Source organism: Haliotis rubra, unplaced genomic scaffold (assembly GCF_003918875.1).
Source record: "Haliotis rubra isolate DU_JTF1 unplaced genomic scaffold, ASM391887v1 Scf29, whole genome shotgun sequence".
Classification (NCBI taxonomy): domain Eukaryota; kingdom Metazoa; phylum Mollusca; class Gastropoda; order Lepetellida; family Haliotidae; genus Haliotis; species Haliotis rubra.
In genome coordinates, this window is record NW_025766957.1 from 3,743,005 (window position 1) to 3,757,355 (window position 14,351).

At 43.3% G+C, this 14,351-nt stretch overlaps 1 long non-coding RNA gene across 1 annotated transcript; it reads left to right on the top strand.

Moving 5' to 3' along the window:
* Nucleotides 1-12,102: 12,102 nt before the first annotated feature.
* Nucleotides 12,103-13,782, top strand: LOC124281896. The gene is made up of 3 exons (XR_006899998.1): nucleotides 12,103-12,234; nucleotides 12,876-12,918; nucleotides 13,693-13,782. It is a non-coding gene; the product is annotated as an uncharacterized LOC124281896 (long non-coding RNA).
* Nucleotides 13,783-14,351: the final 569 nt, after the last annotated feature.

A 14,351-nucleotide genomic window follows, 5' to 3' on the forward strand; every position in this document is an offset into this window, starting at 1 on the left:
GTAGCTCAGCATGGGTTGGTGATACCACGTACGTGAACACCATTATTCAGCATGGGTAGGCCAAGTACACCTCGAAACTCTGTAGCTCAGGATGGCAGGTGACACCACGTACGTGAACACCATAGCTCAGCATGGGTAGGTCAAGACCAACTCGAATCTCTGTAGCTCAACATGGGTAGGTGATACCACATACGTGAACACCATAGCTCAGCATTGGTAGGTCAAGTCCATCTCGAAACTCTGTAGCTCAGCATGGGTTGGTGATACCACGTACGTGAACACCATTATTCAGCATGGGTAGGCCAAGTACACCTCGAAACTCTGTAGCTCAGGATGGCAGGTGACACCACGTACGTGAACACCATAGCTCAGCATGGGTTGGTGAAGTCCACCTCGAAACTCTGTAGCTCAGCAAGGGTTGGTGATACCACATACGTTAACACCATAGCTCAACATGGGTAGGTCAAGTCCACCTCGAAACTCTGTAGCTCAGCATGGGTAGGTGATACCACATACGTGAACACCATTGTTCAGCATGGGTTGGTCAAGTCCACCTCGAAACTCTGTAGCTCAGCAAGGGTTGGTGATACCACGTACGTGAACACCATTGTTCAGCATGGGTTGGTCAAGTCCACCTCGAAACTCTGTAGCTTAGCATGGCAGGTGACACCACGTACGTGAACACCATAGCTCAGCATGGGTTGGTGAAGTCCACCTCGAAACTCTGTAGCTCAGCAAGGGTTGGAGATACCACATACGTCAACATCATTGCTCAGCATGGGTTGGTGAAGTCCGTCTCGAAACTCTGTAGCTCAGTAAGGGTTGGTGATACCACATACGTTAACACCATAGCTCAACATGGGTAGGTCAAGTCCACCTCGAAAGTCTGTAGCTCAGCATGGGTTGGTGATACCACATACGTGAACACCATTGTTCAGCATGGGTTGGTCAAGTCCACCTCGAAACTCTGTAGCTCAGCATGGCAGGTGATACCACGTACGTGAACACCATAGCTCAGCATGGGTTGGTGAAGACCAACTCGAAACTCTGTAGCTCAGCATGGGTTGGTGATACCACATACGTTAACACCATAGCTCAGCATGGGTTGGTCAAGTCCAACTCGAAACTCTGTAGCTCAGCAAGGGTTGGTGATACCACATACGTTAACACCATAGCTCAGCATGGGTAGGTCAAGTCCACCTCGAAACTCTGTAGCTCAACAAGGGTTGGTGATACCACATACGTCAACATCATTGCTCAGCATAGGTTGGTGAAGTCCAACGCCTAAACTCTCTAACTGAGTATGGATAGGTGAAATGAAGTATCTCAAAACTGCATAGCAAAGTGGATAGGTGCTGTCAGGTATCTGAATACTGTACCTCAACATGGGTAGGTGATATCAAATGTCTCAACTAGGACTGTTAGGGGATATCAATTATCTCAACTCTTAAGCTCAACATAGGAGAACTCTACTATCGTAACACTGAACCTTAACTTAGGCTGTGATATCCAGTACCTTAGTTATGTTGCTCAACATGGGTCAAGACGTGATAAGGTAATTCTACGACGATGTTGTGTTGTCCATAGTCGGTTTACTCTTGACTATTGATGGAGATGGACCTCCTATGTGTGTCACTTGCGATGAAGCGTTCACCATCAAGCATATACTGCTTGACTGTGTGGCAGTTTCAAATGCAAGGGATTCACATTATCAAGCGATAAATCTGAAAGATTTGTTTTCCCGCTTGAGCGGGCATCTCATTGTGAACTACCTAAGGGAAGTTGACCTGTATCATAAATTGTAACTATGTAATGTGAATGACGGATTGCATGTTTTTTCTAAAAATTTGTGCTATGACGTTGTCTGTTGGCCAATAATAATGCCATGAATAAATATGTTATTTTTAAAAACCCAACTCCTTTAAGCTTTGTACTTAAAATGACCATGTGTACAGACTTGGTCTCGTCGCTATATGGCTGAAGTAATGCCGATGTGACGTAACACTCAACTCAACTCAGTATGGGTAGGTGTTGTTGAGTATCAACTTGAGTAGGTAATATTCAATATGTCAACTACGACATCCCTGAGTTATCCTTAGAACGTCGTAATTTTGGAATTTGTTTCAATATTCTATTCCCCAATGTTTGTAGATTCGTCGTGGTCGCTAGTGACTACATTTTCCCTGCGCTTGATAACCCGACCGGTTACCACATGAACAAAGAGAAACTTGGCTCCATCGCTGACAAGTACATGGAGCAGTTTTACTGGGTAAGTATCAGTCTGGTCGTCGTTTGCTCGTGCCATTTCTGCCAGGGGAGCAGTGGCTCCATATTGTATCCATTGCAACAAGGATTGGTTTCACAGATTGAATCGAACCCGTGTCTTCGGGGAACTCATTGTCCGCTAGACATGGCATTCTAGCGGTAACATCACAGTTAACAAATGGGGCGGTGGGGTAGTTCAGTGGTTGAAGGGTTCGCTCCTCACTCTGACAACCAAGTTCGATTCCCCACATGGGTACATTGTGTGAAGCCCATTCCTGATGTCCCCCGCCGTGATATTGCTAAAAGCGGCATAAAACCCAACTCATTCACTCACTCAGTGAACAAATCAACACAGCCTATAGGGGCATCCTTCATGCTGTCAGGTTACATTGGGATCGGGTAGTCAGACTCGCTGACTTGGTTGATGCAGGTTATTATATTCCAGTTACGTAGATCGATGATCATTATATCAATCACTACATTGCCTATTCCAGACTCGACAAATTAAAACAGCATGGTAAAAATCCTATCCGGGTTAGAATTGGGGCCGTGGTACAAAGCAACCTTAGCGCTTCGCCAGTCGTAAGTCTATGTTAAGTCATGGGAGTTACGATCACCTTAGCGCAAAGATCGTTTTGTACAACGGCACCCTGATCTCTAGCAACCCATGTTTGTCGTTAATGATATCAATCACTGGATTATCCGGTCCAGATTCATTCACTTAAGGACGCTGCCATGCGCAAGGTTAACACGTCTCTCAACTTCAATTTGAAAGCACGGCAGGGCTGCAATCAACATTAGATTGTCGTAAAAAGCAACCAAGATGGATCTGTTGTGTGGCTGGTGACTTGGTTAACTCCGCATTTCTTATCGATGGGGAGGTGGGGTTGCCTAGTGGTTAAAGCATTCGCTCGTCACGCCGAAGGCCCGGGTTCGAATCCCCCCATGGGTATAATGTGTGAAGCTCATTTCTGGTGTCCCTCGTCCTGATATTGCTGAAATATTGCTAAAAGCGGCATAAAACCATACTCACCCACTCTTATTGCAAGTCGTTCGATTGATTACAGGCCACGGTGAGAGTGTGAACGATGCAAATTATGCTAAATGAAACGCCCGTCAGCAATACTGCGCATATACTTTCAGCTGAAGTCCAACCTGCAGAGGTTAATCCAAGCAGTAACACCGGGCGTGAATAGCAGTTGGGACCACGTCGCGCTTCTCAGTCACTCTGCCGGGGCCGACGCTATGTTGAAGATGACGGAGAGAAACCATACCTTGTTCCAGGTACGGCATTTATGTCTAAACTATGGTATCCTAGAAGGGCCATTGTCGCACTTTGCTTAGTTTTGACACTGTTTGCTTGTTTTTGCAACTAGGTGACAGCGCGATAATGTCCCTTTTAGAACTTCATGTACCAAACGGCTGTTGGCGTTTGTGGCTGAGTTTCTTCCCTTCGTGGAACAACGACATCAGGTTACATCGGGATCGGGTGGTCAGGCTCGCTGATTTGGTTGATGCATGTTATTTTATTCCAGTTGCGTATAGATCGATGTGCATGATGTCAATCACTAGATGGCCTTTTCCAGACTCGACAAATTAAAACACCAAGGTAAAAGCCCTAATGGACCCGTGAAGATCTTGCGAAACTGAACTGACAAAACCTAGTTTTGACACGTTTTGCTAGTTTTTGTGAGGACGACGGTATGGCAACGCATCAATGCCCCTTTTAGGATTCCAATACAAAGTCGGACTACATATAAAACACCATGACTGACTTAACTAATGCAAATCCTCGTATTTCAATTCGGTAGATAGATGCTAGTGATATCAATCACGGGATTGTCTGGTCCAAACTCGATTATTAACAAACCGACCTCATATAGATAGAATAGTGCAGGGTGCAGCGTGAAACAACAAATATCACTTAAATATGTTCTAGTGTTGCTTGTTTGGTTGTAATTGTTCGGTGTGAACCATTGTTTCAGGCTGTCGTGTTTTGGGAACCCTTCAGTTATCAGTTCACGACAAAGACCAACTACTCCCTCCCAGCTCTCATCACGGGGACGCAGCTGTCCACGAAGAGGACGATCATCGTCCCATGCATCATCCCTGGTTTCGGCTACATCCGCTTCTACGACATGTGGGGGGAACCTCCTAAAGTGCTCGTGGACGCCAAGGTGAATAAGCTCAACTTACCTTCACTTTAATAGATGCTGCCACTAACGCCACATCTCTATCTACTGCTGCTCCTACTACCGTACCTCCTAATGCTGCTACTACCACAGCCCTTACTACTACACGGGTGACCCATGAAGATACGAGTTAAAAGTGGTCTCCAGTAACCCATGCTTGTCATAAGAGGCGACTAACGGGATCGAGTGGTCAGACTCGCTGACTTGGTTGACACATTTCATCGTATCCCAAATTGCGTAGTATAACGATGCTCATGATGTTGATGACTGGATTGTCGTGTCCAAGCTCGATTATTTACAGACCACCGCCATATAGCTGGGATATTGCTGAGTGCGGCGTAAAACTAAACTCACTCACTACTACCACACACCCTACTACTACACAGGTATATGTTCTACAAAGCGGTCCAAGCCCTACGACCTTGTAAGTGTATGCTAAAGTATGGGAATTAGATCACCTTCGCATAGACCAACATCTAGTCACTGAAATGAACATATTTTACAGAAGAAAATGTTTTTCTATGTTATACTGATAGAATATAATAAAAGGGGGCCTATGGATGATTTTCAGAAACTGAATCTTACATTGGTTTAGCCCACCGAAATATAATGCCGCAGTTTAACATGAACCCCATCAATGTAAACTGTTTCGTTTGGAACAACGTCTGGATTAACCAGGTTTCATTGTTTATGAGTTTGGGTGCCTCCTCTGGAACAGTGTCATGGGAATTCTGTGTTAGACCAATCTCCCAAAACCTGTACTGGTCCACCAAAACATGCCACCTGATATACAGGGGTAACTTGGTTTACTGAATAGTATGGCAACCTTGCCACGCTGATAGTTGTTCATAATATCAACCACCAGGTCCAATCAATGTCAATCAGCGCCGTCATATAATTTGAATAAACCCATGAAGAATTGGTCTTCTGTAACCCATGCTTGTCGTAAGAGGCGACTAACAGGATGGGGTGGTCAGGCTCATAGACTTGGTTGACATATATCATCATATCCCAATTTTGTATATTGATGCTCATGCTGTTGATCACTGGATTGTCCAGCGCGGACTCGATTATTTACAGACAGCCACCATATAGCTGGAATATTGCTGAGTTTGTGTAAAACTAAACTCACTCCCTCACTATAATTTGAGTATAACTGAAGGAAGTGTTCAACAACAAAGACAAACAACCTATCCTATAATGTTGGTATTTCTCCACAGTCTGTATCGATACCAAGACGTGTCTGGGAGGTAACGCCTCCATGATCCCAGCTTACCACCAGTACACCCAGGGAATAACATCTGCCTTCCTCATCGTTTATATCCAGGGCTTCTCCCAAACCATCAACTACGTCATCGACCAGACAAAGATACCACTACCTCTTGATGAGTTTAAATATAACATGTCAGCGCCATCCTTTAAACACTGGCCTCTACCATAGGGCAGACTGCTTTTTATCCCCTTTGTCCTGCATTTCAAGTGAGAAAAATTGACAAGATAAGAAAATAAGACATTGTCTATTGATGTATATATGAATGTGTATACTGTGTTCATTTAGAAAGTCTTTTTGTAAATATATACTATTGATCACTATTGATCTACATAAGTGTTTTAGCGTATATTTTCCACTTGGGGTCAATTTTTGTATCCTGACAGAGGGTAACATTTATTAAAAATGGTTCATGATTATGTCACTGACACAGGTGGAATAATGGTGAAAGCACTCACTGAAAAGAGTGTGTGTGAGTGAGTGAGTGAGAGTGAATGAGTGTTTAGTTTTATGCGGCTTTTAGCAATATTCCTACAATATCATATGGAGGACACCAGGAATGGGCTTCACACATTGTACCCATGTGGGGAATCAAACCTGGGTCTTTGGCGTGAAGAGCGAACTCTTTAACCACTGGGCTACCCCACCGCCGCTCTCACTGAAAACAAGAAGCAGAGTGATGGTGTAGTTGTTTTATTGACTATCATTCCTTACTATCAGAGTAAGCATCATTACAATTATGCAGACAATTACAGAGTGATCACTTCAGCATCACAGCAACATGGCCAGGCATATGGTCACTTGAACCATGTATGCTGAGACTGAACATGGATTGTATTCTTTCTGACATGACAGACTAATAAATCAACACATTGCCATTGCAAATCCAGAATACAACTACCCAGATGCTTTAATATACATTTTCTAAAATTTATCATGCACTACATAGGTCGTCTGGGTGCAGAGAAGCACTGCAGCTATCGCAAAGTAGTCTTACAGCATAGGAGTGATAGCACTATTATTACTTTCTGCATGTAGGTCCTATGAGGCAAGCACAACAGTTTATCCTGAAAATACAGGCACCTGTTTAAAGGGTTCTTTCATTCGACTTAAGATCTGGGTTCACTCCTCACATAGGTAAATCATACGAAGACTATTCTTGGTGTCCCCTAGTTCTTGAAAATTTCTGAAACCATTATTGCTCTACAGTTCAAATAACAGAATTTTCAAGTGTTTTGAACCTCTTTTCATATTCCCACTAACTCACTAACAGGTAACATTAGTGTGTCAAACTTAAATGGAACAATTTTCATAAATATCCCGGATCTATTCGAAAATGCAGGAAGTTCGGAAGTTGGCTATGAAGTTACGTCACCACTCTCATCCCTCCTATAGCTAACAAAGCACAGAATGTCTCTCGCTCACTAAAGCTTTTTGATTGGATAGCTATTTTCATCATTGTGCTGTCCGCCTGTCAGTCTGGTATTTCAGCTTATTTATCAAAACACACTGGAAACATAATGTAGTGAAAAGTCGAGGATAGTATTCAATATGGACATTAATTAATTCTTTAGCCCATAAAACCAGACTAGAGATCACGTGACACTTGCCTGAGTCACCTGACTCCGTATCTGTGTGATACAATGCATCGTGTCGATAAACCGATAAACAGTCTTTGCTCTCGATAGCAAACATGAAGTCAACCGCTCTGATCCTCGTGTGCGTCACCATCGCTACAGGTGAGATATTCGAAATGTGCTATTAATCCGATTACTCAGTAAGGTCAGTGGTCGAAGTAAAAATTATAATGTTTGATTTAAGAACATTTACGAAGCATTGGATTGGGTGAAATTAATAAACTAGGAGATGAAAACGTCAAAGACGCTTTTCTTTCGAAATTGACCAGATACTTTTACATTTTTCATATTTTACGAAATGAGGTGAGGTGAGGTGAAATTGGGTTTAACGTCGTGCTTGAGAATATTTCGCTCATATGACGACGTTCATGCGTGTGTATGTGTATGTGCGGCTGCTTGTACTAGCCCAGACTTAAGCTGGTTTTATAGTGATAGCTCACTGAGATACCATGCCGCAGTGAAGGCTGAATACCCCACTCAGACACAGTATACTGACTCCGAGCCGACCAGTACTTGTTGTACCCATTAATGCCGAGCGCCAGGCAGGGACCAACAAGTACCATATTTTAACGTCTTTTGGTATGACTCGGTCGGAGATCGAACCCGCGACCTTCCACTCTCCGGGCGGATGCTCTAACCACTACACCACGGAGGCGGTCTTTTAAAAAATGAAGTTAATTAACATGGTCTTAAGATTTTCAATGTAAGTACCTTTTTGGTTGACGGATTCCTTCGTTTCATTGTGTAGTGATACGTGTCGTTTTTACGGAATATTTAACACACCTGAACGTGACATTCTTTATTAATTGATATTGGTCAACATGCGGACTCGATGACATGAGTGAGTGAGTTTAATTTTACGCCGCTTTTAGAAATATTCCAGCAATATCATGGCATCGGGACACCAGAAATGGGCTTCACACATTGTACCCATGTGTGAAATCGAACCCGAGTCTTCGGAGTGACGAGCGAACGCTTTAACCAGTAGGCTACCCCACCGCCCTAATGATATGAAACGGGTTACCCAGTTGGAGTTATGTGCCGTATGAGGGCCAGGATCCTGTGATCTTGTTTTCGAATCCACTTTTCGCCAGATTATGAACCAAACTGTAAACCTGTTTTTTTCAAAAATCATCAGCAGTTTCATTTCACACTGAACTAAATCTTCATAATATGGCTGAAATACGGCGTAAAGCACTCATCAACAAACGACCATTATTAAGTCTGGTCACGAGTATATTACTGAATGCACTGCAGGCCTGTATGTCGACCACGGTGATCCATACAAATCCGGCACGTTGACAACGGGGAAAGTCGTCGTTACCGTCCTCGAAGACAAGAGCCCCCTGCATGCCGTCGCCTACTACCCTAACGTCACCGGGGACTACGGCGTTGTCTTCTTTATCCCGGACTGGACGGTGTTATTCTCAGCGAGTTCTACTCCGAGTGTCTCACTGCAATAGCTCAGCATGGGTAGGTCAAGTCAGTCTTGAAACTGTATTAAACACGGCATGGGCAGGTGATACCACATACGTCAACACCATAGCTCAGCATGGGTAGGTCAAGTCCACCTCGAAACTCTGTTGCTCAGCAAGGGTTGGTGATACCACATACGTCAACATCATTGTTCAGCATGGGTAGGTCAAGTCCAACTCGAAACTCTGTAGGTCAGCAAGGGTTGGTGATACCACATACGTCAACATCATTGCTCAGCATGGGTTGGTGAAGTCCAACGCCTAAACTCTCTAACTGAGCATGGGTAGGTGATATGAAGTATCTCAAAACTGCATATCAAAGTGGATAGGTGCTGTCAGGTATCTGAACACTGTACCTCAACAACAAGGGTAGGTGATATCAAATGTCTCAACTAGGGACTGTTAGGGGATATCAATTATCTCAACTCTAAAGCTCAACATATGAGAACTCAACTATCGTTACACTGTACCTTAACTTAGGGGTGTGATATCCAGAACCTTAGTTATGTTGCTCAACATGGGCCACGACATGATAAGGTAATGTTGTGTTGCCCATAGTCGGTTTACTCATGACTATTGATGGAGATGGACCACCTATGTGTGTCACTTGCGATGAAGCGTTCACCATCAAGCATATACTGCTTGACTGTGTGGACGTTTCAGGTTCAAGGGATTCACATTACCAAGCGATAAATCTGAAAGATCTGTTTTCCCGCTTGAGCGGGCATCTCATTGTGAACTACCTAAGGGAAGTTGACCTGTATCATAAATTGTAACTATGTAATGTGAATGACGGATTGCATGTTTTTTTATAAAACCCTTGTGCTATGACGTTGTCTGTTTGTCATGAATGCCATGAATAAATATGTTATTTTTAAAAACCCAACTCCTTTAAGCTTTGTGCCAAAATGACCATGTGTACAGACTTGGTCTCGTCGCTATATGGCTGAAGTTATGCCGATGTGACGTCACACTCAACTCAACTCAGTATGGGTAGGTGTTGAGAATCAACTTGAGTAGGTAATATTCAATATGTCAACTACGACATCCCTGAGTTATCCTTAGAACGTCGTAATTTTGGAATTTGTTTCAATATTCTATTCCCCAATGTTTGTAGATTCGTCGTGGTCGCTAGTGACTACATTTTTCCTGCGCTTGATAACCCGTCCGGTAACCACATGAACAAAGAGAAACTTGGCTCCATCGCTGACAAGTACATGGAGCAGTTTTACTGGGTAAGTATCAGTCTGGTCGTCGTCTCGCTCGTGCCATTTCTGCCAGGGGAGCAGTGGCTCCATATTGTATCCATTGCAACAAGGATTGGTTTCACAGATTGAATCGAACCCGTGTCTTCGGGGAACTCATTGTCCGCTAGACATGGCATTCTAGCGGTAACATCACAGTTAACAAATGGGGCGGTGGGGTAGTTCAGTGGTTGAAGGGTTCGCTCCTCACTCTGACAACCAAGTTCGATTCCCCACATGGGTACATTGTGTGAAGCCCATTCCTGATGTCCCCCGCCGTGATATTGCTAAAAGCGGCATAAAACCCAACTCATTCACTCACTCAGTGAACAAATCAACACAGCCTATAGGGGCATCCTTCATGCTGTCAGGTTACATTGGGATCGGGTAGTCAGACTCGCTGACTTGGTTGATGCAGGTTATTATATTCCAGTTACGTAGATCGATGATCATTATATCAATCACTACATTGCCTATTCCAGACTCGACAAATTAAAACAGCATGGTAAAAACCCTATCCGGGTTAGAATTGGGGGCCGTTGTACAAAGCAACCTTAGCGCTTCGCCAGTCGTAAGTTTATCTTAAGGTATGGGAGTTACGATCACCTTAGCGCAAAGATCGTTTTGTACAACGACACCCTGATCTTTAGCAACCCGTGTTTGTCGTTAATGATATCAATCACTGGATTATCCGGTCCAGATTCATTCACTTAAGGACGCTGCCATGCGCAAGGTTAACACGTCTCTCAACTTCAATTTGAAAGCGCGGCAGGGCTGCAATCAACATTATTAGATTGTCGTAAAAAGCAACCAAGATGGATCTGTTGTGTTAACCGCGCATTTCTTATGGATGAGGAGGTGGGGTAGCCTAGTGGTTAAAGCATTCGCTCGTCACGCCGAAGGCCCGGGTTCGAATCCCCCCATGGGTATAATGTATGAAGCTCATTTCTGGTGTCCCTCGTCCTGATATTGCTGAAATATTGTTAAAAGCGGCATAAAACCATACTCACCCACTCTTATTGTAAGTCGTTCGATTGATTACAGGCCACGGTGAGAGTGTGAACGATGCAATGATGCTAAATGAAACGCCCGTCAGCAATACTGCGCATATACTTTCAGCTGAAGTCCAACCTGCAGAGGTTAATCCAAGCAGTAACACCGGGCGTGAATAGCAGTTGGGACCACGTCGCGCTTCTCAGTCACTCTGCCGGGGCCGACGCTTTGTTGAAGATGACGGAGAGAAACCATACCTTGTTCCAGGTTCGGCATTTATGTCTAAACTATGGTATCCTAGAAGGGCCATTGTCGCACTTTGCTTAGTTTTGACACTGTTTGCTTGTTTTGGCGACTAGGCGACAGAGCGATAATGTCCCTTTTAGAACTTCATGTACCAAACGGCTGTTGGCGTTTGTGGCTGAGTTTCTTCCCTTCGTGGAACAATGACATCAGGTTACATCGGGATCGGGTGGTCAGGCTCGCTGATTTGGTTGATGCATGTTATTTTATTCCAGTTGCGTATAGATCGATGTGCATGATGTCAATCACTAGATTGCCTGTTCCAGACTCGACAAATTAAAACACCAAGGTAAAAGCCCTAATGGACCCGTGAAGATCTTGCGAAACTGAACTGACAAAACCTAGTTTTGACACGTTTTGCTAGTTTTTGTGAGGACGACGGTATGGCAACGCATCAATGCCCTTTTAGGATTCCAATACAAAGTCGTACTACATATAAAACACCATGACTGACTTAACTAATGCATATCCTCTTATTTCAGTTCGGTAGATAGATGCTAGTGATATCAATCACGTAATTGTCTGGTCCAAACTCGATTATTAACAAACCGACCTCATATAGATAGAATAGTGCAGGGTGCAGCGTGAAACAACAAATATCACTTAAATATGTTCTAGTGTTGCTTGTTTGGTTGTAATTGTTCGGTGTGAACCATTGTTTCAGGCTGTCGTGTTTTGGGAACCCTTCAGTTATCAGTTCACGACAAAGACCAACTACTCCTCCCAGCTCTCATCACGGGGACGCAGCTGTCCACGAAGAAAGCGATCATCGTCCCATGCATCATCGCTGGTTTCGGCTACAACCACTTCTACGACATGTGGGGGGAACCTCCTAAAGTCCTCGTGGACGCCAAGGTGAATAAGCTCAACTTACCTTCACTTTAATAGATGCTGCCACTAACGCCACATCTCTATCTACTGCTGCTCCTACTACCGTACCTCCTAATGCTGCAACTACCACACCCCCTACTACTACACGGGTGACCCATGAAGATACGAGTTAAAAGTGGTCTCCAGTAACCCATGCTTGTCATAAGAGGCGACTAACGGGATCGAGTGGTCAGACTCGCTGACTTGGTTGACACATTTCATCGTATCCCAAATTGCGTAGTATAACGATGCTCATGATGTTGATGACTGGATTGTCGTGTCCAGACTCGATTATTTACAGACCACCGCCATATAGCTGGGATATTGCTGAGTGCGGCGTAAGTGTATGCTAAAGTATGGGAGTGAGTTCATCTTCGCATAGCCCAACATCTAGTCACTGAAATGAACATATTTTACAGAAGGAAATGTTTTTCTATGTTATACTAATAGAATATAATAAAAAGGGGGCCTATTGATGATATTCAGAAACTGAATCTGTAGTAATCCAGACTTGTCACATATTCCAGACCTTTGCTTTCCGATCGTTTTGTGGGACAAGACCCCAATAATAAAAGACAGGCAAACTTAGATTGTTTGTTCTATATTTTATAATTTCTTCTTTACAGAACTTTGGTCACTGCGACCTCATGGATTATGCCTTTCGTGATTGTAAGTGTGATAACGCGACCTAAACATATAGATAGTACCTATGTAGATACTATAGATATGGTTATCATGTATGTCATGTATGAACGATGCTGAAGAGTGTATAAACTGACATATACAACATACGGTTGCTATCGACAGTGAGATAATAACATGATAAGGTGAAACAGGAGATTACCGTAGATTACCCCATCAATGTAAACTGTTTCGTTTGGAACAACGTCTGGATTAACCAGGTTTCATTGTTTATGAGTTTGGGTGCCTCCTCTGGAACAGTGTCATGGGAATTCTGTGTTAGACCAATCTCCCAAAACCTGTACTGGTCCACCAAAACATGCCACCTGATATACAGGGGTAACTTGGTTTATTGAATAGCATGGCAACCTGACCACGCTGATAGTTGTTCATAATATCAACCACCAGGTCCAATCAATGTCAATCATCGCCGTCATATAATTTGAATAAACCCATGAAGAATTGGTCTTCTGTAACCCATGCTTGTCGTAAGAGGCGACTAACAGGATGGGGTGATCAGGCTCACAGACTTGGTTGACATATATCATCATATCCCAATTTTGTATATTGATGCTCATGCTGTTGATCACTGGATTGTCCAGCGCGGCCTCGATTATTTACAGACAGCCGCCATATAGCTGGAATATCGCTTAGTGAGTGTAAAACTAAACTCACTCCCTCACTTTAATTTGAGTATAACTGAAGGAAGTGTTAAACAGCAAGACAAACAACCTATCCTATAATGTTGGTATTTCTCCACAGTCTGTATCGATACCAAGACGTGTCTGGGAGGTAACGCCTCCATGATCCCAGCTTACCACCAGTACACCCAGGGAATAACATCTGCCTTCCTCGTCGTTTATCTCAGGGCTTCTCCCAAACCATCAACTACGTCATCGACCAGACAAAGATACCACTACCTCTTGATGAGTTTAAATATAACATGTCAGCGCCATCCTATAAACACTGGCCTCTACCATAGGACAGACTGCTTTTATCCTTTGTCTTTCCATAACATGCATTTCAAGTGGGAAAACTTGACAAGATAAAAAAAATAAGACATTGTCTATTGATGTATATATGAATGTGTATACTGTATTCATTTAGAAAGTCTTTTTGTAAATATATACATGAACTATTGATATGCATAAGTGTTTTTAGCGTATGTGTTTTCCACTTGGGGTCAATTTGTGTATCCTGACAGAGGGTAACATTTATTAAAATGGTTCATGAATATGTTACTGATACAGTTGGAATAATTGTGAAAGCACTCAAACTCCGACTGCTATTGTATATGGCAAGTGTGGAAGATATCCTCTCTTTATAAACGCATTGTGTAAAACTTTAAAATATTGGTTAAACGTTATTCATATGCATCAAGATAGAACTCCTTTGAAAGTGTACAAAATGCAAATGCATTA